This window comes from Lemur catta, chromosome 22, assembly GCF_020740605.2.
Source record: "Lemur catta isolate mLemCat1 chromosome 22, mLemCat1.pri, whole genome shotgun sequence".
NCBI lineage: Eukaryota > Metazoa > Chordata > Mammalia > Primates > Lemuridae > Lemur > Lemur catta.
In genome coordinates, this window is record NC_059149.1 from 5164199 (window position 1) to 5186887 (window position 22689).

The 22689-nt window shown below is 48.7% G+C and overlaps 2 pseudogenes; both read left to right on the plus strand.

The window, feature by feature from the left end:
- Positions 1-353: 353 nt before the first annotated feature.
- On the plus strand, positions 354-11278 carry LOC123626340 (annotated as a pseudogene).
- Positions 11279-11817: 539 nt separating this feature from the next.
- Positions 11818-13501, plus strand: LOC123626605 (annotated as a pseudogene).
- Positions 13502-22689: the final 9188 nt, after the last annotated feature.

Consider the following 22689-nt stretch of genomic DNA (forward strand, 5'->3'; position numbering starts at 1 on the left):
GTCACTGTGGCCACAGACATCACCTCTGGGCCTCAGGGTCCTTTAGGGAGAACCTGGTTGTGTTCACCACATTGTACCCAGCAGAACCGACAAGAAGGAAGTCAGGACAGGTCCTCGTCTCCAGGAAGTTCATGTTCTTGTGAAGATGAAGATGTTCTGGCCGGGGCACGGTGGCATGTTCCTGTAGTCCCAAATACTTGGGAGCCTCAGGCAGGAGGATTGCCTGAGCTGAGGAGTTCCAGTCCAACATGGGCAACATAGCCAGACCCTATCCCTAATTTTTTTTTAAAGATAAAGATGCACGTAAAATTTGTACAATCTGACATAGTCTTAAGCTTTTTATCAAAATCCTAATGCAGTATATACCTGACACCAAGGTAAGCATGATGGACAGCCCCACGTACCATATTTGGGAAGGAAATGTTGAAAATTGGTTCCATGACTCTCGAAGCCCTCAGTCAGATGGGGGATATAAAATGCAGTCAGAGGATGGCAGAAGGGTGGATGGGCGTGGTGGGCAGGTGTGATCTCCTTTACCTCAAGCCTAGGGCAGGGACTTTCATGGCACCACTTAGAGGGCTCTGAATGAGTTTTGCATCTGGGTGACCCAGAGGGACGCTTACGCACACCTGAGAAGACCAGAGTGGCCTGTGACCAAGGGCTGCTGTGAGGGCACTGGGAGCTGCCCCGCATGTGGCGGTTGGTGGAGTCAGGCACACAGACGTCCCGGGGCCCCAGTGGGGACGGGGTCCTGCCAACTAGCCCAGCCAGAGGGACGGTGGAACTGAGTGGGAGGTGACACCAAGTTCCAAGCGTTGAGGAAGGAAGTACAAGAAAGCTCCGGGCGGGAGACACTTCCTCCCGGCGAGGGGACGCAGAGGAGAAGGTGACCAGCATCTCTGAAGAGCCTGACAGGGAGCCCCGAGACAGAGCGTCCCCCTCACGTCTGCCCAGGTAAGGACAGCCCTGAACTCTCTCCTCTCCTCCGTCCCTCCTCCTCTCCCCTGGGGGTGACCGAATGGCAGAAGTGGCAGGGAGGAGGTGAGAAGACACCTTCCTCCAGGCAGGCTGCCCGTCTACCTCAGCACGGGTTGGGGGTGACGGAGGGACTCTTTCCTTGCAGTGAGGGCGGGAGCGTCTGATTAGTACCTTAGACTACAGTTCCCACCTCTGAGAATGTGTGGTGCCCGCAGGGCTGCTTTAGCTAAGAGTGACAGAGAAGTCGGGGTTCTGCCCAATTTTCCATCCAAGGTGTTAGAAACGACCCGCGGTGCCGTTCAGAAAACAGCCAGACGCTGCGAACCGGGCAAGGCGAGTCCTTTACTTCTGGTCGGAAGGGCGGCCAGCGCTCCAGGGGGCCCCTCACCTTCGTCCCTGACGCAGGCCTGTGGCCGCCCCTCGTCCCACCCGCCGGGTGTCCACCCACAGCCTTGTGCTTGCCCGGCGGGCTGCGGGTGCTGTTAAGACACAAAGCGAGGCCGGGCGCGGTGGCTCACACCTGTAATCCTGGCACTCTGGGAGGCCAAGGCGGGAGGATCGCTCGAGGTCAGGAGTTCGAGACCAGTCTGAGCGAGACCCCGTCTCTACTAAAAATAGAAAGAAATTATATGGACAACTAAAAATATATATAGAAAACATTAGCCGGGCATGGTGGCACACGCCTGTAGTCCCAGCTACTCGGGAGGCTGAGGCAGGAGGATCGCTTAAGCCCAGGAGTCTGAGGTTGCTGTGAGCTAGGCTGATGCCGCAGCACTCACTCTAGCCCGGGCAACAGAGTGAGACTCTGTCTCAAATAAAAAAAAAAAAAAGACACAAAGTGAGAGGAGGTGGGGCTCTTAGTGTAGGACAGGTGTGACGTTGGGTGACGTTGGCGGCTCGCCAGGCACACTGTGCTTGCTGTATGTTGATGGCTAAATCTAGGGCTGCTCAGATTCGGGTTTGAACATTCTGGCAAAGAGATACATAGTGTTTGGGTGTCTCTCTGGCGGTGATGTTAGCAGCTCTTCGTGGCCATTACCTAGAACCACAAATTAGGCCTTGCAAAATTATGACGTTCTCATCCCTTCCTCATTAGTTAGCTGGACTATTTCTTTCAAGAGAAACTTCCTCTTATCAGCTATTTGGTTGTGGTGAGGTACAATTTGATTACAAAAACCAGGTACATGAACTCCCCCCCTGCTTCCTTTCAGTAGGAGATGATATTTAAATACCGCAGTCTGGGAGCCAGGAGTGGTCAGTCTTAGGGAATTGTCATGGCCTGTAGGGCTTGTCCGAGGATGGAAGTAAGAATTACGTTTTTCAAAAATAAGATACATGATGAATTAATTCATGTATGTACTCAAACACATTCAAATTAGGACTGCATTGTGTTTTTTAGACTTGTCAACTTTACATCTGTATGTTCTCTCTCCCCGTCGGAATCCTGGCTCTCAACGACTCCACTGTAATTACTGGTTTGCTTCATCTCGCAGTCCATGCACGACAATCTCGGAATGACAATACAAGAGTCATCAACAATGTGAGTATTGAAAACAGACTTTTTCTTTCTGGTAATTTCTTTTGTCCTTAGGATTTATCTCACTGTGCATAAACAGTCAAATCACTGTGAACTAAGATCCCTTGAAATATCTGACCTCCGCGGGTTATGCCACCAATACACAGCTCATTTGTTTCATTGCTTACCATTTTTAGGAATTGCCTTTTTTCCTTTCTAAATTTAATTTTCTTTTATTATTGTGCAAAATATTTACCTGGTTTCCAAAATCAAGTTTACTAGACAAAGTGGTGGTCGGAGAAGTCCAGCCTTCACACCTATTCTCACAACTCTATTTTTTGTTTTTTTGAGACAAAGTGTCATCCTGTTGCCCAGGCTAGAGTGCTGTGGTGTCAGCCTAGCTCACAGCACCCTCAAACTCCTGGGCTCAACCGATCCTCCTGCCTTGGCCTCCCAGAGTGCTGGGACCACAGGCGTGAGCCACTGCCCGGCCCTCACAACTCCATTCTCATTTTCTCCCTATGGGCAAACTTTTTTCCTCTTTGTGGTTTATCTTCCCATTTTAAAAAGCACAATTTTAGGTATATTTATGGAAAAACATATATGTGTGTATGTGCATATTAATAGTTCTCTTTGCAACATAAGTCACATAAATTTATCACGTAAATAGTGTATTATGCTACACCATTGACATGCTATATACATTTCTCCACTTGCTTTTTCCATTTATCAATATAACCCAGAAATAACTATGTAATAGTAATATATAGAAATGTATCTTTTTTTCAGTTGAATACCTCTCCCTTTTGTAAGTGTGCTGGTAAATAAGGTATGAACCAGACCCCTGTTGCTGGACAGTGGGGACACCATCTACCATAGCCCTCTGCCTGCATCTTGTCATATTTTGCCACAGTACCTTTGGGATAAATACCTAAAATTGAGAAAGCCAGCTCAGTGAATAAATGCATATGTAATTTTGCCAGATATTGCTAAATTCCCCTAACTAGGAATTCTACCATTCTGCAGTCCCCCCAGCAATGTGTAAGGATGCCCACTTCCCCACAGCTTGGTCAACAGAATATGTTGTCAAGCATTTTGACGTTTGCCAGTCTGCTAGGTGAGAAATGATACCTTGATGACTGTTAATTTCCATTGTTCTTATTGTAGGCAAGGTTGAGAATCTTTTCATGTGGTTAAGGGCCATTTGGATTTCATTCCAATGACTTGCTGGTTCATTTTTCTGGTCTGAGTTTCCATCGATTTCTTGGCCTTTTTTCTTCGATTTGGAATCTGTGTATTAGGGATAATAACTCTTTGTCTATAATATGTTTTCCAGTTTGCTATAATTTGCTTATGGTATTTTTTTCCAGGCAAATTTTCATGTAATCAAATGTACCAGTCTTTCCTCTCATTACTTCCAGATTTTAAGCCTTAGGAAATGTTTCTCTGTGCAAAGGTTACAAAGGAACTCACCCATGTTTTCTTCTAGTAGTTGTAGGGCTCAATTTTTCACATTTAAGTCTCTGATTTATTTGGAATTTATCCCAGTGTACCATGTGAAGAATGGACCCAATTTTATCTTTTTCAACAGGACTATCCAGGTATCCTAAAACCACTGTTTAAAATGGCTTTCTTTCCCCACTGATTTGAGATGCCTCCTTTATTATACTAAGTTTCCATAAGCACTCGCATCTTTTTCTGCATTTTCCAGTCTGGTTCTTGGTCCGTGTGTATCTGTGTGTCAGTAGCGCGCTGATTTCACAGCGGAAACTCCGTAACGCTTTCCTGTTTCCCCCACTCCTGTTACTCCTCTGTATCAGGGGCTTCCCGGCTGTCCTCGCTTTTATGTTCCTCCAAATGAACAAACCACTCTTGATAATTTATACAATTATAAACTTTATAATCAACTTTACCTCCATGAGGTCATCAAGAGCCCAGGGGACGCAGCCAGTCTAACCCCCCACAGCGGATGCCTCTTGGAGAGAGGAGGTGGCTGCGGGAGCTGGGGTGGAGACTGACCAAACATCCAAAGAGATGCCAGTCTTTGGCAAGCTGAAAGTTCAAGTTTACTTTCTTGTTACCCAGAAAATAGGGTCTCACTTGAAAGCGTGGGTTGGTTATGAAGAAGTAAAGAGATTACATTTTGTTTACATATTAGCATAGGAGAGAGAGTATGTTTGTGGTGCTGCTGCTCTTTCTATGGATTTCCTTGTTTCTCCTAATAGCTTGGCCATCGTCCTTGTCATCCAGATGAGAAATCTCAGGGCCTCTGTGCACCTTCTCCGTCACACTCCTCCCCCAGTCAGTCATCAAGGCCTGTGGGTTCCGCGTCCACAAGGTCTTCATGTTTTCCAGGGTCACACATCAGCAGGACTTCGAGGCTCTAACCGTCCTGTTTCCCTGGCAGCTGTAATTTTAAAAAGAAACTCATTCTTTCCAGAGCCAACTCCACGCATACATACACATATACTCTTCTAACCAATTAATTTTAATCAGTTAACTTTAAGGAGCAGCGTACACCAAACTCCCTGTATGGTCTCATCTGTCCGCTAGGCAGCCTACGTGTTGATGTTGCCCATTGTGTGACTTTAGAGCAAAGCAGCACGCCTTCTCCACACTGGAGCCAGTGATAATCAAAAATTCATTTTCTGTGGGTTGCAGATAGATCTCTCTTTAACGAATATCTGTAAACACATTTAGGGATAAAAACTAATGTATCTTACCTAGGAACAAAGGTGTTAAAAACTAAAAATACTATCAGATTCTACTCCTAGGTAAATAACAACAGTAATAAGCAACATGTCCACCAAAAGACATGTAGAAGAATGTTCATAGCAGCTTTAGCCATAATAGCCCCAAATTGCAAACCCAAATGTCCATCAGCAAGATAATGGATAAATAAATTGGAATTTTTCCCTTTATTGGAATGATACACAGTAATAAAAGGAACAGACAGCTGTTAAATGAATGGATACAGTGACTCACAGACATAGCAGGGGCAAAAGCAGCAGACCAGAGGGAGCGTACATACCACACAGTGCCATTTTTATGAAGTTCAAGACTGGTAAAACCAACCTACGATGATCAAGTCAGAATTATGGCTATGGGAGTGGGTATAGTCTGGGAAGTGGCATTCTGGGAGGTTGGAGATGTTCTATGACTTCATCTGGAGGGGCAGTACATGAGTATGTAGCTATGAAAATTCACTGAGTCATACATTTAAGATTTGTGCACCTTCCTCAAGGTATGTTATACTTAAATCGTAAAAAATGCAATCTCAGATAACCTACCCTCCTGAATATGCAAATATAGAGAACTTCTCTAAAATCCCTTATCCCCAAATATCTGGCCCACTAAGGGCACTGTTGCTGCATAAAGCCAAAGTCACAGACCTCAGCGTCTTCTATGTAATGGTGCCCCCTGGAGCGCAAAGAGATCCATGTTTCATGTTCCAGTTGAAACGGAATTTCTCAGCCTCTCATTTCCCACCTACTCCCATCACCACATGAGCGGGGCAAATTTGGCTCAATTTATGGATCAGGAATATGACAGAGTGAGATTGGAATTCCCATAAAAAAATAGAAATTCTCATGCAAGCACATAGCTGGCTTCACAGGCAATTGTAGATTCCTTGAGGTTGCAGAGCCATCATCCTACTCATTGTGCTATCCTTTGAGCCGTTGGCACTGTGCCTTTCCTGAACAGCGTGGAAAATCAGAATGAATGGAGGGATGGATGGGTGAGGCACGGATGGGTGGATGGGGAGGCGAGTCCTCCTCAGTGCTTCATCATTAGGACAGGCCTCCCTCATATCCTCCCCTTCAATTCTACTGTGATTTTGATGAAATCAACAATCCCCATATCTCCAGCCGATGCTCATGCAAATTCCTTAAAATCTCTAGCCCCGAACTCCTCCCACCTCCTCCTTTGGCTGTAGCTCTTGTGAGTAAACCTCTTTCTCTGCTGCAACTTGGTGTCTTGTCGGATTAATGTGCTGCACAATCCTGGTACAGTTGCACTAGGAGGGCCCTTTCAGCTGTCTCTTTCCCTGGTCCTCCCAGGAAAACTTCCTGCTGGTCTGCTGTTTCACTTCCTCTTACTCGCTCACCATCCAAATCCCTATTGTCTGTGACAATGCTCTGAGGTGCAAACCTGTGCAAGCTCTGTTCCAAGTACAGGCAGTCTCCTTAGGAAGAGCTGCATAGCTCTCTGTTATGGCCTGCCCCTCCTCCTGGGCAAAACCTGCACCAAAGCAGTAGAGCTGGGAGCAGGGACCATGGCCTGGTCTCCCAGTGTGACTCCCCTGCCCCATAAGTGGGCATTAGGTGGGGTGGTAGCCCCTGGTCAGCTTGGTTTGACTGTCATGGAACCTCTCCTCTACAAGCAAACCGGGATAGGAGTGATGGGAATACAGCGAGCTCAGCCACCACAGCTGGAGTAGAGCTTCTGCCCTATGAGTGATGTGAACTACAATAAAATCCTAAACCCCTTGCTCAGTGAGTGGATCCCTTCGTGGCCAAGGGGACCCCAGAGAAACCTTAAAACTGAGTTTCCAGCCCTGACAGATTGGAGGTCAGATGTGCCTCATTATACCCTCTCCCTTGCTAATGGCCACTGAGCTTTTTCCTAAGGGCTAAACAGAAACCAATCTCATGGTCCAGACCAGCATTCTTTCCTGACAAGGGGCCACCAACCATGCAGTGTTTTCACCAGTCTGCAGAGCATGCACAGAGAGGGGTTGTGTGTCCTTGCTTCACCTTTTTGACATAAAAGGGTGGCCGTTTCTGAACATGGACCCCATAAAAGGGGACAAAATTTGATTTGTGCAGGCACGTGTTTCTCTTTCATAAATATTCATGACTCCTCCTATAGCTTGTTGTATATGTGTATCTGGCGATCCCACTCAGCATAAATTCCTGTTCCCTTTGTCCCTGCCTCAAACGTGTTCCTGGCATCTGGCTGGGGCCCCGTTTTCCAGTCTGCTGGAATTGCCACCTGGATGCTGCAGCCCTTTCTGAGAAAGAAAGCTCTCCTTTCCAAATTATGAACCTCATTGTCTCTTCACTCAGTGCTGGGGGCCTAGTGATGAGAAGGAAGCCGGGTTTGCTCAGCCACTCCTGCCTGGAATCGTGCTTCTGCGACACAGAGCTGGGCTGGCAACAGACGCTGCTGTCCTGCCCCTCACAGGGTGAAAGCACAGCCCCAGACCAGGAGCTGTGGGAAAGCGAGCCCTGTCTTCTCGGCCCAAGCCTTGCGGAGCAGATCTTCTCTTGCACCGAGCTGGGTGAGCAGGACGGAAGCAGATCACGGCTCAAATGCCACAAACTCTCTGCTTTGAACAAGAGTTTCTTCATTTCGTGTGTGCACTTAGGAAATTTCTGGGGGCCATAACTGGTTTGTTGTCTTTTTTTTTTTAATTTCACCAATTAAATTATGGTTCCACTGGGAGGAGAAGGGTGCAGGAAGGCCTTAGGAGAGAAAGAGCTTCAGTTGAATGAGATGAAGCAAAGGGAGCATTTCAGGCAGGGGGAATAAGCCAACCACATCAGTGAGGAAGTGGGGACCTTGGAGATGACACCTGGACTGACTCGGCTACTGCACTGGGAAGTGGAGGTGCCATTGCATGGACGGCTCAGAGGCAGGTTTTGGAGGACCCTCAGCATCAGCCTAACAGAGCTGGTCTTTGGATAACAGGGAACCCCTGAAAGCTTTGAGTGAGGGAATAACATCGTGGAAACTATTTTAAGAACAAAAACCTCCACCTTATGCTGTGTTTGCTTTGATGTATCGATTTTTTGTTTTTGATAATTTATTTTATATGTATTTTCTCTAGAATATTTTGAAGAATTCAACTGAATTAAATTGCAGTAAGTTAATTTTTTGCTTTGATTAATGTTTTTAATTGATGCTTAATAATTGTACATATTGATGGGGTACAGTGAGATATTTTGACCCCTGTATACAATGTCTAATGAGCAAAGCAGTCTAATTAGCATATCCATCCCCTCTAATAGTTATCATTTCTTTGTGTTGGGACCACTTCAAAATCCAGGCTTCTAACTCTTTCAAAATATACCATAAACTATTAATCCTGGTCACCCTACCGCGCTACAGGCCGCTGCGCTCCCAGGCAGGGCCCGCCGTGGGTGGGAGCCCCGCCCCGCCCCGCCGGCGTTGCCTAGCAACCCGCACCGTGTCGGCACGTCCCGAGCGACTCAGTCTCCCGGAGACCGCGGTCAGAGGACACTTGGCGGCGTCCTCCGACGGCCACGGGCGCCTTTCTCGGAGCGACGCCGTCCCGGCCTGGGGGCCTCGGCGCCGGCCGGGCCGGACTCTGGGCCCCGCGAGGCGCAGCCCGGCCTCCCTCCCGGCCGCGTCGCAGACTCCACCCGGGACGCGCCGAGGGCGGGCGGGGGGACGCGGGGGCGGGGCGACCTCCCGCCGGGAGAAAGGACCCGGAGCCCCCGCGCCGCCTCGGGAGGGGAGCGGGGGAGACTCGGGAGACCCGCCCTGGTCTGGGAGAGCAGCAGGGGGCGCCCCGGCTTCGAGTGAAGCAGCACAAGTTGCCGACATCGGCCGGCACAGAGCGAGGGAGGGACCCGCCGCCCGTCCGCGCGCTCGGGCCGCCCCAGCCACCGCCGCGCCGGCGTCCCTGGGTCGTGGCCCGGTCGTGGGACCTCAGCCCTCCGCGACGGCGGCACGGACTCTGCTGACGTAATGTCGTCACAGCAAGAAATGAGCAGATCGTCAAGTGAAGTTTCAAGACTCGAGTCCGCAGTTGGCCACGGGGGGCATATTGCTCAGACTTCTAAAGCACAGGGAACAGTGCTGTGATCAAAATGAAATCTGTGAATGCAAAATATCATTAAGGAACTTAAAACGGAAGGCAAGACATTGATGACCATTAACACGAAATGTCAGTGTTGCAGAACGCGCACATCAACAGAAGTTGACAGACTTAAGTCGTCGGCATCAAAAGGAATTTAATGACTTTGGAGAACGAACTGAAGAACTAAAAACCTGTTACACAGCAAGGTGGCTCTGGAGTCACAGAAACTGATCACTTTAAAATCCATGAGATGCGAAAAAATATTCAAGTTCTACAAACTGAAAAAGTAGAGTCTACAAAGCAATTGAAGAACTTGAGGATGAAATAAAAGACAAATAAAAAGTTCTCTTCTGTAGCAAATGACAGACGTGTTTTGAGGAGAGAACGAGAACAGATAAGTGTGGAGAAGAGACAATTGTAGGATGTGAAAGCTGAAATTGGAATGAAGGAAATTGCAGCGCAGTGACACTGTGACACAAAAGGAAAGGATTCGTGTGCACAGAGCACATCAGTGGAGAAAGTGTTCAGACTGCGCCAAGCGCTGTCTGATGTGGAAAACAGTCTCACTGAAGACAATCTGAAACTTAAAATCCAAGTCCAAGTTTTACAAGAAGAGAAGTCATTATTAAGTCAAGAAAAGGAAGAACTTCAGGCATCACTTTTAACATGGAACAATGAGTATGATGTAATCAAAAGTACAGCTATGAGAGACATGAGTTTGGATTCAGAATTACCTGACTTAAGACTTAATTTGGAGGCAAAGGAACAAGAACGTCATCAGAGTATTAATGAAAAGGAAACACTGACAGCTGAGTTGGAGGAATTGGACAAACAGAACCAAGTAGCTGGAAAGGACATGATTTTGATGAAAGATCAGCTATCGAAACAACAAAATGAAGGAGACAGCATCATCAGTAAACTGAAACAAGATTTAGATGATGAAAGACAGTTCATCAACTGGAAGATGCTAAAATGAACATTACCAAAAAGTTAGATGTGCAGAAAGAAAAGTTAATTCAAAGGGAACTGGTCCTAAATGATTTACATTTAACCAAGCAAAGCCTGACGATAAAGTAGGAGATTTTGTAGACCAGCCAAATAAATCACAAAAAAATAATTTAAACAGCCAGAAGGAGAACTTAGAACTAAGAGAACATATGAGACAAAATGAGGAGGTTTCTAGAGTCTGAAATGAGTTAACTCAGTCCCTTAAGACTCTGGTAGTCATGTTAAGGAAAACTTACTTAAAGAGAAGCCAAAGTTAGAAACTTACAGCAAAATGCTTCAGAATTAGAACAGCTCAGTGAAAATTTGCAGAAAGTTGCTTTTGATCTCAAAAAGGAAAATGAAACATTGCTTTGAGTAAGTGAAGACATAAGACATTAGTTGGAAGAATATATTGCTGGTAACAGATTCTTCTGGAGAAAAATACTATTTTGGAGACTCTAACAATGGAAAAAGGACAGATAGCAGCAGAGTTGTGTTGGGCTGAAAAGAGACTGTTGGAAGAAGCAAACAAGTATGAAGAAATCACTGAAGAACTGTCAAATGCACATCATTTGGATACCTCTGCCTTAGAGCTAGAACATGAACGTTTAATTAAACTCAATCAAGACAGAGACTCTGAAATAGCAGAACTCACAAGGAATATTGAGAATGGAGACTGATCATAAAGGAATGAAGGAAATAATGTCACCTAGTTTAGATGAAAAGAAGCAATTGACACAGTTCATACATGAGAAAGAAATATTTATTGAAAAACTTGAAGAAAGGAGTTTAGAGCTGCAAGAGGATTTAGATAAATATTCTCACACTAGAATGTCATCAGCTTCCTATACCCAGGATGCTGTTTACCTTCAACAGTAACTGCAGGCCCCTGCTGTGGAAGGAAAACAAGTATCAGCTGTTTTGCGTGAGAAGACAAGGGAAAATAGCCATTTCCACAGAGAATATAATAAAATGATGGATATAGTTGCTGCCAAAGAAGCAGCCCTCATTGAGCTCCAAGACGAAAATAAAAAATTGTCCACTATATGTGAAAGCAGTGGCCAAGATATGTTTAGAGAAACTGTAAAGAATTTATCATGTATCATTTGAAATAGATGCCTTAAGTCAGAAATGTCAGAGTTTGTTGGCAGATTTACAATCATCTAGCTCTGGTAAGGAGGTTGGAGGTGTCAACAGTAATCAGTTCAAGGAGCTCCTACAGGAACATGATGAATTAAATCAGAAAGTAAAGAAAATGGAAGAGTGGACACAGCAGGTTATGACCACAGTACAAAATACACAGCATGAGTCGGCCCAACTTCAGGAAGAACATCAACTTCAGGCACAAGTTTTGGTTGAGAGTGATGATAATTACAGATTACAAGTGGACTATGCTGGTCTGATCCAAAATTTGCGAGCAGAATAAAACCAAACTAAAAATTTTTGTTCAGGAATTAGCACAAGTTCAACACAGGGCAGCTTTGTGATACCAAGAATCTTCTTTTAGGAAAACTGGGCTCTCTTTTGGATCATTGCTTACTCCCCAGTCAGCAGAGTGTCTTGGAGCAAGTAGGTCTGATGTCTCAATTGAGTCTTCTCAGTTTCTTCAGCAAGAGATAGAGGAACTCAGGGAATCACTCCAAGAAAAAGACGCAACAACTAGAACTCTTCAGAAAATAATGTCAGATTGTCCAACTCGATTGCTGCCACCACAGAGCTGGAATGAAAAAAATATGAGCAAACCGATGCAGACATTAAGCAACTAAAGGACAAAGAAGATATTTTACAAAGATTACTAAGGAAAAAGACCTCTTAATCAAAGCCAAAAGTGATCAGTTACTTTCTTCAAATGCAAATTTCACTAAACAATTAAATGCAAATGAACTTTTGAGGCAGGAAGTAACAAACCTCAAGGAGAGAATATTATTTTTAGGAACGGACATTAGTAAACTAGAAGTGGACAATGCAATGGAAAATTCAGGCCATCAAGCCAGTGTGCAGGTGCAGTCACTGCAAGAACAACTGAATGTAGTCTCCAAGCAAAGGGATGAAATTGCACTGCAGTTTTCTGTCTCTCAGGACCAAGCAAAGCAGCATGCTCTGTCACCAGCCAACCTGCAGATCGTATTAGAGCATTTCCAACAAGAGGAAAAAGCTATGCACAGCTGAATGGGAGAAAAAGGCAGAAAATCTGGAGGGAAAAGTGACATCATTGCAGGAACGTTTGGATGAAGCAAACGCTGCACTGGATTCAGCATCACGACTTACAGGAAAGTTAGAGCTAAAGGAAGAACTTAAACAACAAAATGAGCTCCAAGAAGAAGGGCTGGATGATCTACAAGAGAAGCTGACGAAGTGAGTAAACAGCACAGACGGCAAAGTGGACAAAGTTCTAATGAGAAACCTCCTCATCGGACATTTCCACACACCAAAAATCTGTCATGAATGCTGCGACTGATGGGAGCGTCCTGGGTGTCAGAGGGGAGGAAATGGAGCAGTTGTTTGAGGAAGATCGAGGCGGTATTACCAGATAGCTGACTGGGTGGCTTGGAGGAGTATCAAAGTGTCCCCAACATACGGTTGAGGCCAAATCAGCAATCTGTGCTTAATAGTTCTTTTTCAGAACTTTTTGCTAAATTTCTGGAAACAGAATCTCATCCAACTGTTCCACCACCAAAGCTTTCCGTCCATGACCTGAAACCACTAGATTCGCCAGGAAGGAGAAAACTAGATACAAACGTGCCAGGAACTTTTAAAGATACAACTGAATCCAGGTGTGGGAGGAAAGTGGATGTACATCCATTCTTGGCTCCCCGCTCCGCAGCTGTGTCCCTTAGTAACCTGTCTGGACTGGGACCTGGTGGCCCGGGTGTCTTCCTTTGAAAGCCATCCCAGATGTTTGGCCACGTTTACCCCCTTGCCAGTGTCACCTGACAACAGCACTGGAGTTGTGTTGAAAGACACAGGCAGTTCGCAAGCCAGAGGTGAGACAGCACTTTAACGAAACCATATGTGTATGTACTTTATCACAAAGTGTCCAGTCAAAGAGGATAATATTTGAAACATGGAAAGACTGTTCTATCATGTGCGTATGTTTTGTCTGGAGTAACTTGCTAGACCCTTATGTTAGATGGATAATAGTGTCATTTTAACACCTATATTAGTATTTAATTAACAGTTAATAAACGCGTGTATACACACAGAATTGTGTCAGTAGATGGCATTAGAAATGCAGAACTCATTCCATGCTCCTCAAATTCCTGTTATTTCAATGTTCTTTGTATCACTGATGGAGGCCAGAAGGCGGGTGTGGGGGTCTCCGTGGCCCGGCCTCCTCGTGTGCGCGGGTCTGCGGATTGGCCGCCTCTCTGATCCTTTTCCCCATGTTGTGAACTTTGCCTCCAGCCCTTCAGGGACAGAAAACTCAACATTCCCAGGTTCATTCTCCGTGGTTGATTGGGTCCTTGGAATATCTCTAAAACCCACAACCCACAAAACCCTACATTACCTCTGAGGAGGAAGGAGGACAGACTCAAATTCCTTCTTCCTGGGCCACCATGTTTGTTTTTCTGATATTTACGTCTTGCCCTGGTCTGGCTGGCCACGGAGGAGGAGCAGCTAGGCTGCCTGTGCCCCTAGCTGTCCCTCCAGCCCTGGCCTGCGGCCCCCTGTCTCCTGCGCTGCTCCCTCGGCCTCCCTTCTCTGACAGGGCCCAGGGGCCCGTCGCTGCGGTTTGCTGCGGTTGGCACCCCTGCCACGCCCTGGCATCTCAATCCATAGGACGCTGACTCCGTGCTCCTCCTTTGTCACAGCCCTGGGCTGAATCCCAGTGACCCCTGCCAGCGTCTGTCCAGTGAGCCCTTCTCCATTTGGTTGGGGATTCATGTCCAACTTCTAGGCCTGTAGTTTCTAGACTATGTCTGTTCTTCCTAGGGAGTTTGGAACCATTTGCCAGAGCCCTGCGCTCCCACAGACTGGCATTCGTTAAGGTCGCGCATTAGCTGAAAGGTTAATTACTTGCTTTTCAATAGACTTTCTGTGGCTCCAGTCACGGCCAACGAGAAATAGCAAGTCTGTCCCTATCGGATTGATTGCTCTTGTGTCATCTTCCCCGAGAAAACCCCTTTCCTCAGCCCTCGCACGCGAACATCACACTTGCCAGCTTCGTGTTGCTGCAGGTGGAGCTCGCAGATCAGAAGGAACTGGAAATACAGCTCAGCGCCAGCTGAACAGGCGGCCACTTCAGCAACAAAGAGACAGAGCGAGTTACTGTCCCGTCCGGAGTGCTGAAAACCATCTCCAGTAGGTCTGCTGAGCTGAGCAACGTACCTCACTGCAGTTCATAAGCCCTAAAAGCTACTTTCCTTAATACAGGGAGTTAACTGAAGGCCAGGAAGAAAGGCAGGAAGAAGGAAGGCCTTCAGCAATCCTCCGGGGATCTCTGTTTCCTTCCAGGATCAAATCCAACAATCCCTATTCCCCTAGTGATGTTTTATTTTATTTTATTTTTTTACTTTAGAGACAGGGTCTTGCTCTGCTAACCAGGCTGCTCACTGGCGATCTCTTTTTTTTTATTCAGGGTGTCATTCTGTCACCCAGGCTGCAGCATAGTGGCATTGTCACAGCTCACTGCAACCTCAGACTCCTGGGCTCCAGTGATCCTCCTGCCTAAGCCTCTTAAGTAGCTGGGACCATAGGTGGGCACCACCAGGCCCAGCTATTTTTTTTAATTTTTTGTAAAGAAGAGGTCTCACTATGTTGCCCAGGCTGGTCTCTAACTCCTGGGCTCAAGTGATCCTCCCACCTCGGCCTCCCAAAGTGCTGGGATTTCAGGCGTGAGCCCTAGTGCCGGCCTCCCAGTGCCGGTTTAAGGGTAGCGCAGAAAGTCTGGAGTTGGGCACGAGACCCAGCGAGCTGAAACTGAGGGGAGCTGAGGGCCAGCGAAGGCCGGTTCCCCCCTCACTTCACTCTGGTGTCCCCCCGGGCAGGGACAGGGAAACCACAGGGGCACGCTGTGTACTCTTCCCAGCTGTTAAAGAGGAAGAATGACATAAAAAGTCCGCAGTCATCTTTGTCTCAATCTACTGGACCATAAACCTGGGTAAAGGGCACTTTGTTCCTGGAACGGACTCAGGACAGGGTAGTTATTATCGTATCGGGGTATTAATTTCTTTTAGGTAACTCCTGTCAATAAAAAGATAACCACATCCCTGGGCACCTACAAAGGTGACTAACCTGGTGAGCAGATACACAGCAGGCTTGCCTCATCCTCATCCCACACAATGTTTAAGAGCTTTCCATGAGCCAGACACGCTGCTTCCGGGAGAAACACGCCGCAGCCTTCGGGGCGCTCCCAGTGTACCAGGAACGGCACGTCCGCTACAAGTCAGGGAGCAAGATGGACACAGCTCAACACAGAGTGCCCCAGCGCATTGTCACAGCTGCTCTCGCAGCCCATGGGGACCCAGAGCGCTGGCTGAGATGGGGCGCGCATGCAGGGTGCGTGTGCAGTGACAGATGGCAGCATCACACCGTTGACAGGACCATGTCGAAGGCATCGAGGGTGGGCTCAGCGCTGTTCTAACTCAAGGCTTACGGTTTGCTGCTCACAGGCCTCTGCCCATTTAGGGAAATAACCACCAAATAAAGAAACACTGGGAGTTTACGCTAGTGGCAAAAAAACACAAAAGCTAAGAAAAACTGTTACGTTACAACTGTATTCAAACAACAGCTCTGCAGGTAAAAGTAATTATTCAGATAGTTTTCTGCAGTAGCACAGAAAAAAAGTCACTCTTTAGAGCCCATGTTATCATGCCTTATTGCTCCTTAAACCAAAGGAACTTCACTCTGTCATTCTGGAAAAAGATGGGTGTGATTTAAAAAGCACCTAAGAACTCATTCAAACTTCCACTCTTCAAAACCTAGTTAAGGTTAGTTGTGGTGGCTCACATCTGTAATCCCAGCACTTTAGGAGGCTGAGGTGACAAGATCACTTGAGTTGAAGACCAGCATGGGCAACATAGTAAGACCCCATTTCTACAAAACTTAAAATAAAAATATTAGCTGGGCATGGTGGTGTGCATGCTTGTAGTACCAGCTAGTCGGGAGGCTGAGGCTGGGGGATCGCTGGAGCCCAGGATTTGGAGGTTGCAGTGAGCTGTGACAATGCCACTACACTGTAGCCTGGGTGACAGAGTAAGACCCTGAACAACAACAACAAAAAAACCTGATTGAGAATTTAGTTCATTCTGGTTCTTGGCTCAAGAAGGAACCAGCCGCCCACGTGGCTAAGGCGACTGTTCTACAGGACAAGGGGTTGAATAAGAGCTAATGAGTAATGCACCGAGCTGGGAACTAGGTAGAAGAAGGTGGAGACGGATAATGAAGGTGAAATGGGGATGAGAGAAGTCTCCGCAGAGCAGAGGTCAAACGTTTCCCCTTCAAAGTGCATTTACCTCCTCTCCACCACTGAGTTCCCATTAAGGCCTTTTAAAAACTGCAATTGCACAAATTTCCTTAATCATGTAGCTTAAGACTCCATTGCCTAGGATGGCTACTATCAAAAAAATAGCACTCTGGGAGGCCGAGGTGGGCGGATCGTCTGAGCTTAGGAGTTCAAGACCAGCCTGAGCAAGAGAAAGACCCCGTCTCTACTAAAAATAGAGAGAAATTATCTGGACAACTAAAAATATATAGAAAAGAAATTAGCCAGGCATGGTGGCGCATGCCTGTAGTCCCAGCTACTTGGGAGGCTGAGGCAGGAGGATCGCTTAAGCCCAGGAGTTGGAGGTTGCTGTGAGCTAGGCTGACGCCACGGCACTCTAACCTGGGCAACAGAGTGAGACTATGTCTCAAAAAACAAACAAACAAACAAAAAAATGGAAACTAACAGGCGTTGGTGAGGATGTGGAGAAACTGGAACCCTTGTGCACTGCTGGCAGGAACAGGAAGTGGTGCAGCCACTTGCAACATAGTACGGTGAGTCCTCACAAAATTAAAAATAGAATTGCCATATGATATGATCCAGCAATTGCCCTTCTGAATATAGAAAAGAAACAAAGGCAGAGATATTTGAACATTCATGTTCATAGCAACATTGTTCCCAATAGTCAAAATATGGAAGCAACCCAAGTGTCCATCTGCGGATGAATGGATAGACGTCATGTGGTGTAGGCATACAAGGGAATGTCATTCAGCCTTGCGAAAGAAGGACATTCTGACACATGCTACAAACTGAATGGACCTTGAGGACATTTTGCTAAGTGAAATAAGCCAATCACAAAAAGAAACGCATTGTATGGTTCCACCTCTATGAGGTCCCTAGAGTGGTCGCATTCATAGAGACAGAAAGTAGAAGGTGTTCGCCCCGGGCTGGGGAAGGGCAAAGTGGGGAATTATTGTTTAATAGTTTCAGTTTTGCAAGATGAAAGCAGTTATGGAGATGGACTGTGGTGGAGGTTGAACAGCAGTGTGACTGTATTTAACGCCCTGGAACTGTACATTTAAAAATGGTTAAGATGGTCAGTTTTATTCTATTTATTTTGCCACAATTAGAAAGCCCCATAGCCCACAGGGCAGGTCCTCTCCTGGAGTCCAGCGTTCCAGGCCACCGTACCTCTCATGCCATTGCCCTGGAATATGATGAGTGACACCCTGGAGCCTGCTGGGAACACGCATTGTCTGTCCCACCCAGACACCCTCAGTCAGAAACTCTGGCCCAGGAATTAGGATGTTAACAAGCGACTCTGAAGTCCCTCAAGTCCAAGAAGCACTGCACTAGGGTGATAGAAGTGGGACAGGGAGAAGGGGTGTGTTTTGGGGACAGAGGACGTGTGCCTTGGTGGTGGGTGGGATGTGCTTTGGCCAGCGAGGGGATCGACGGGTAGAGGCTGGATAGACACTTGTTGGATGAGTGAATGTCTTTTACAACGGTTCTGCTCTTAATTTTTCCTTGTTTTACTTTTGAGTCAGGAAAAAAACAAAACACACGCTTTCTCCAAGCATCAGGTTGGAGAATAGGACGGAGGCTGCGACGACTGATCTTCAGGAATCTGGGCGAGGTCGGCTTTACTCAAATGTGTGCTTTAAAGGCAGCCGCTGTACCGCAGTGAGCGGCGGCGTCTTGCATTTGCTGACTCCCGGGCTGGTGGTCACACGGCACCCACACGCGTAGACACACCCCAGAGAGTTCTAAGCAAACCCCTTCTTTCTTTTTGTCATGCAGGAATGATGCGGAAAGTGGCCAGAGACTGAGGGGTTTCCTGGAACAGAGGACTTTCCTTTCAAAACTGGGACAGTCCTGGGCAGCTGGGATGGTTGGTCACCCGAGGTATAACACAGACTCAGAATTCTCAAACCCACACTGGGCAGAAAGCTCACCCGCTCTGTGGTTCGCCATTCTGGCTACGATTAGAATTACCTGAGGAGCTTTAAAAACACTCCAATTCCTGGGCCTCACACTAGACGGATTAAATCAGCACGGCTGGGTGGAAACCCAGGTGTCCGGGTGTTCTAAATGCTCCCCAGCGCGTTCTAACGGGTAGTCCCTGTGAAGAGCAACGGATCCAATCCATCTGCTTTTCCCGGTAGACGAGGAATCTGATGCCACAGGAGTTAGCTGTCCTCGGTTGCACAATTATTAAGGGGCAAAATTCAGAGTTCCTGATTCTTGGGCCAGTGCTCTTTCCAAACAACATGATCCTTTCATAGACAGTGATTACCAGTGAGCTGCTGCCATCGACCCCTGCCCAGTGCCACCAATCCGGGCAATTCACGCCCGCGCCAGCTGCGTGGCCCCCGGCGAAGCAGACCTTGCTCTCCCGGGGTGTCTCTTTCCTTCCTCCTCCTGACTGTCCTCCTAACGCCCTGCTCTAAGCCCCCGCAGGCCCTGATTGCCGCCCTCATTCTTTGCCCAGGGACCCCTTTGCTCCCTTGTACGGATTTGACCCCAGGACTTTGTCGTGTCCGTCTGCCGTGGACACCTGGGGCGGCTTGCCTGGCCGAGGCCCTTGCACGGCAGCCGGGCCGACACCCGTGGGAGGAGCTGCTGTGAGCGGAGCTGTCGCCGGAAACTGCCCGCGAGCGCGGGGCCGCCGCCCTGAGCAGGTGGAGGTCCTGAGCAAGGAGGGTGGCGCCCACGCCGCCGTGTCGCCCGCACAGGACGGAGGAAAGACTCCGGAGAGAAACGGACAGAGAACCACCGAGCGAAAGGAAGACGGTGGGAAACCCTCCTCATCCTCGACCAGGGGGTCCCATGGCTGGACTCCGTGCGCCCTCCCATGTCCCGATGTCTCCCCGGCGACACTGTGGCTCCAGCGCCTTCTGGGGCACTAGCTCCCGTGGTCGCAAGGGCACCCTCGTGACCCCTGCCCCTTCGTGGCGCTCTGATGTGTTTTTGTTCCTCCGCCATCAGGCGCTTTCTCCTGGTCCTCGCGGCGGTTCCATTTGGAAGAGGTGTCAGCCGGCGGGCAGTGGCTGTGACCCTGGCTTCTCCTCAGAGGCCCGCGGGGCCCATTCCAGGGCCGAGTCAGAATTCCTGGGGAAGCACCCCGGAATGCGTGTCCCAGGCGATTGGGAAGCACAGGCAGTTTGGGAAATGCTGCTGTTTATGGCACATTAAATAGGCCGTTTCTTCCGTGCAGACCTTCTCCCCGCAGCGCCGTGGGTCCTGGGCCCTGGTGAGGTGGCGGGGTGGCCGGGTGACGGGGGTGACGGGCTGGCGGGGTGACGGGCTGGCGGGGTGGCCGGGTGGCGGGCTGGCGGGGTGCGGGGGTGGCGGGGTGGAGGAGTGGCCGGGTGGCGGGGTGGCCGGGTGGCGGGGTGGCCGGGTGGCCGGGTGACGGGGTGGCCGGGGTGGCGGGCGGGGTGGCGGGATGGCGGGATGGCCGGGGTGGCGGGCTTGCGGGGTGGCCGGGTGACGGGGGTGGCGGGGTGACCGGGGTGGCGGGGTGGCGGGCTGGCGGGGTGGCGGGGTGGCGGGGTGGCGGGGGTGGCGGGCTGGCCGGGTGGCCGGGTGGCGGGGTGGCCGGGTGGCGGGCTTGCGGGGTGACGGGGTGGCGGGGTGGCGGGCTGGCGGGGTGGCGGGGTGGCGCCGCGCTGGGCACGGGGCTCATCGCTCTTGAGAAGCGCTCCGGGCCTGGAGAGGAGCTCCCGGGTTCCCACTCCGCTCCTGTGTGCAGAAGGCAGAGCTGTTAGGTCAACAACCCATTACCTTCCGGTGCGTAGTTTCGGATTCAGGCAGGCCGTTAGTATTATTTTTTATTTAACATTTCAGGAACAAGTACCCTCTAAAGCACACGTCCCATAACAGTATGCCCTGTTCGCCACCAGAGGGCGCGCGCACCCCATCCCGCGAGGTCACCGCCGCGGGGTCACCGCCACCGGCTCCAGCGCGACTCCCTGAGACGCCAACGGGGAGGCTGAACGGCACTTCTAGGGGCCCTGGCCCCTCTGGGTCCCTCTCAGGAAGGAATTTGACCAGTATTGAAAAGCCAGGACTTTCCAGTCTGTACTGATCACGAGGAATGTGACTGTTGAGACAATGTCACACCTGTGGATCAGGCAGAGGAAGAAAAAGGGTTGGGGCTGGAATCGTTATAGTGCTACCCCAACCCAGGGTCTTTGGATTCAATAAATTTTAAACCAAAAGGATTATCTTTACAGTGAAATTTTAGGCATCACAGGATGGGAGGTTATTTTGGAGGTCGGTGAGAATTTCAGTTCAGACACTATGAACTTCTAGACCTTCTGACTCCTCTGAATACCAGCGGCCTCACTAATCCCTCCACAAAGCCATGCCACCAGGCATGAGCAGAGGGTCTGAGTATGTGAAACTCTAGTTATGTTGGGTAGCTGTATGTGGGGTAGTTGTATGTTGTTGGGTAGTTATATGTTGTTGGTTAGCTGTATGTTGTTGGGTAGCTATATGGTATTGGGTACCTGTATGATACTGGGTAGCTGTATGTTGGGTAGCTGTATGGTGTTGGGTAGCTGTATGTTAGGTAGCTGTATGTTGGGTAGCTGTATGTTGTTGGGTAGCTGTATGTTGGGTAGCTGTATGTTGTTGGGTAGCTGTATGTTGTTGGTAGCTGCATGTGGGGTAGCTGTGGAGCAGACAGACCACAGCGAGAAGGACGGAGGTTAGACAAGGGAGGTCCCAATGAGAGGAGAGTTTGTAAACCCTCAGGGAGGGCTGAGGAAGGGTGGAGTTTATGGGCCTGCAGGAGACAGGGCATGTGTTCTCTCTGCTGTAAGGTGGTACTCTTGGGTTAACGGGATTGTTACCAAGCAACGGGCTCACTTCCCAATGTGAATAGAAGCCAATTCTATGGCACTGACTTTTGAGAAAAGAAAAGGCTTTATTGAGAGTTGATTGGCAAGGAGACAGGAGCCAACACTCAAGTCTGTCTCCCCAGTCTGGGGGTGGGCTGAGGTCTTGGCTTTCCTGACTAGTCCCTGGTGATGCCCGTGTGGCCAGTGTGCCAGCCTGCGGGTGGTAGCAGTTGGGAGGTTAAAGCTTTTGCCCACTGCACGTGCCTGAGCTACGTGACTTGCGATTTTGGCTCTGTGCCAAAGTTGGGAACAACCTAAGCAATGGTTAACTGGTTTGAGCTGGTTCCAAGGTTACAGGACAACTTACTATGTGTCAGGGTACAAACCTTGTGAGAGCATGGGGCTATGGGAGATGTGGTCTAGGTTCTGCCACCATCTCACTGTGTGACACCGTATGATGACTCCACCTCTCTGGGCTTCAGAGTCCTCACTTGTAAAATGGTGTTGGTGTGGAGGGAGTAACTGTCACATCTAAGCTTTGCATAGCAACAAGACAGTTCCCTTAGACTTCTTGTTTCTAATCGAAACTCTTTGCTCTTTAATCATTTCTTGTAAGTCTTCTTTTCTAGATCCCGAGTCTCTTGATGTCCCCTGGACAAACATATTTAACTTTCTTAAACTATGTTGCCCTAGAGAAAAGTTGCAGATGGCTCCCACAAGGCCAACTTGCTGCTTGGGGGCCCCTTCATGGGGTGACCAAGGCACTCCCAGTGTCGGGTAACTGTATTCTCTACGATTAACGTCATTAAATAGATGAACACCTCAGTGTGATTTAGTTTCTTTAAGTCCGTGAGAAGTTTTTGTAGAACTAAAATCATAAATCAGAAAGATGTTTTGTCCCAGTGCACGCACATGCGGCTGCTCACTAAGCGAATGACCTTGCTATGGCAGGATGGGCCCGGCCTCCGGCCTTCGGAGCTTGTCTGGTGTCTTGATTCTGTCCGCACAGTGCAGGTGCGGTTGTCGTGCTGGAAGGGACCTTGGTGGTCAGGCGGCCCTCTTATGTTTGTGTTATTTGCAAGTCCGATAAGCGCATCTGCTGTGCCCT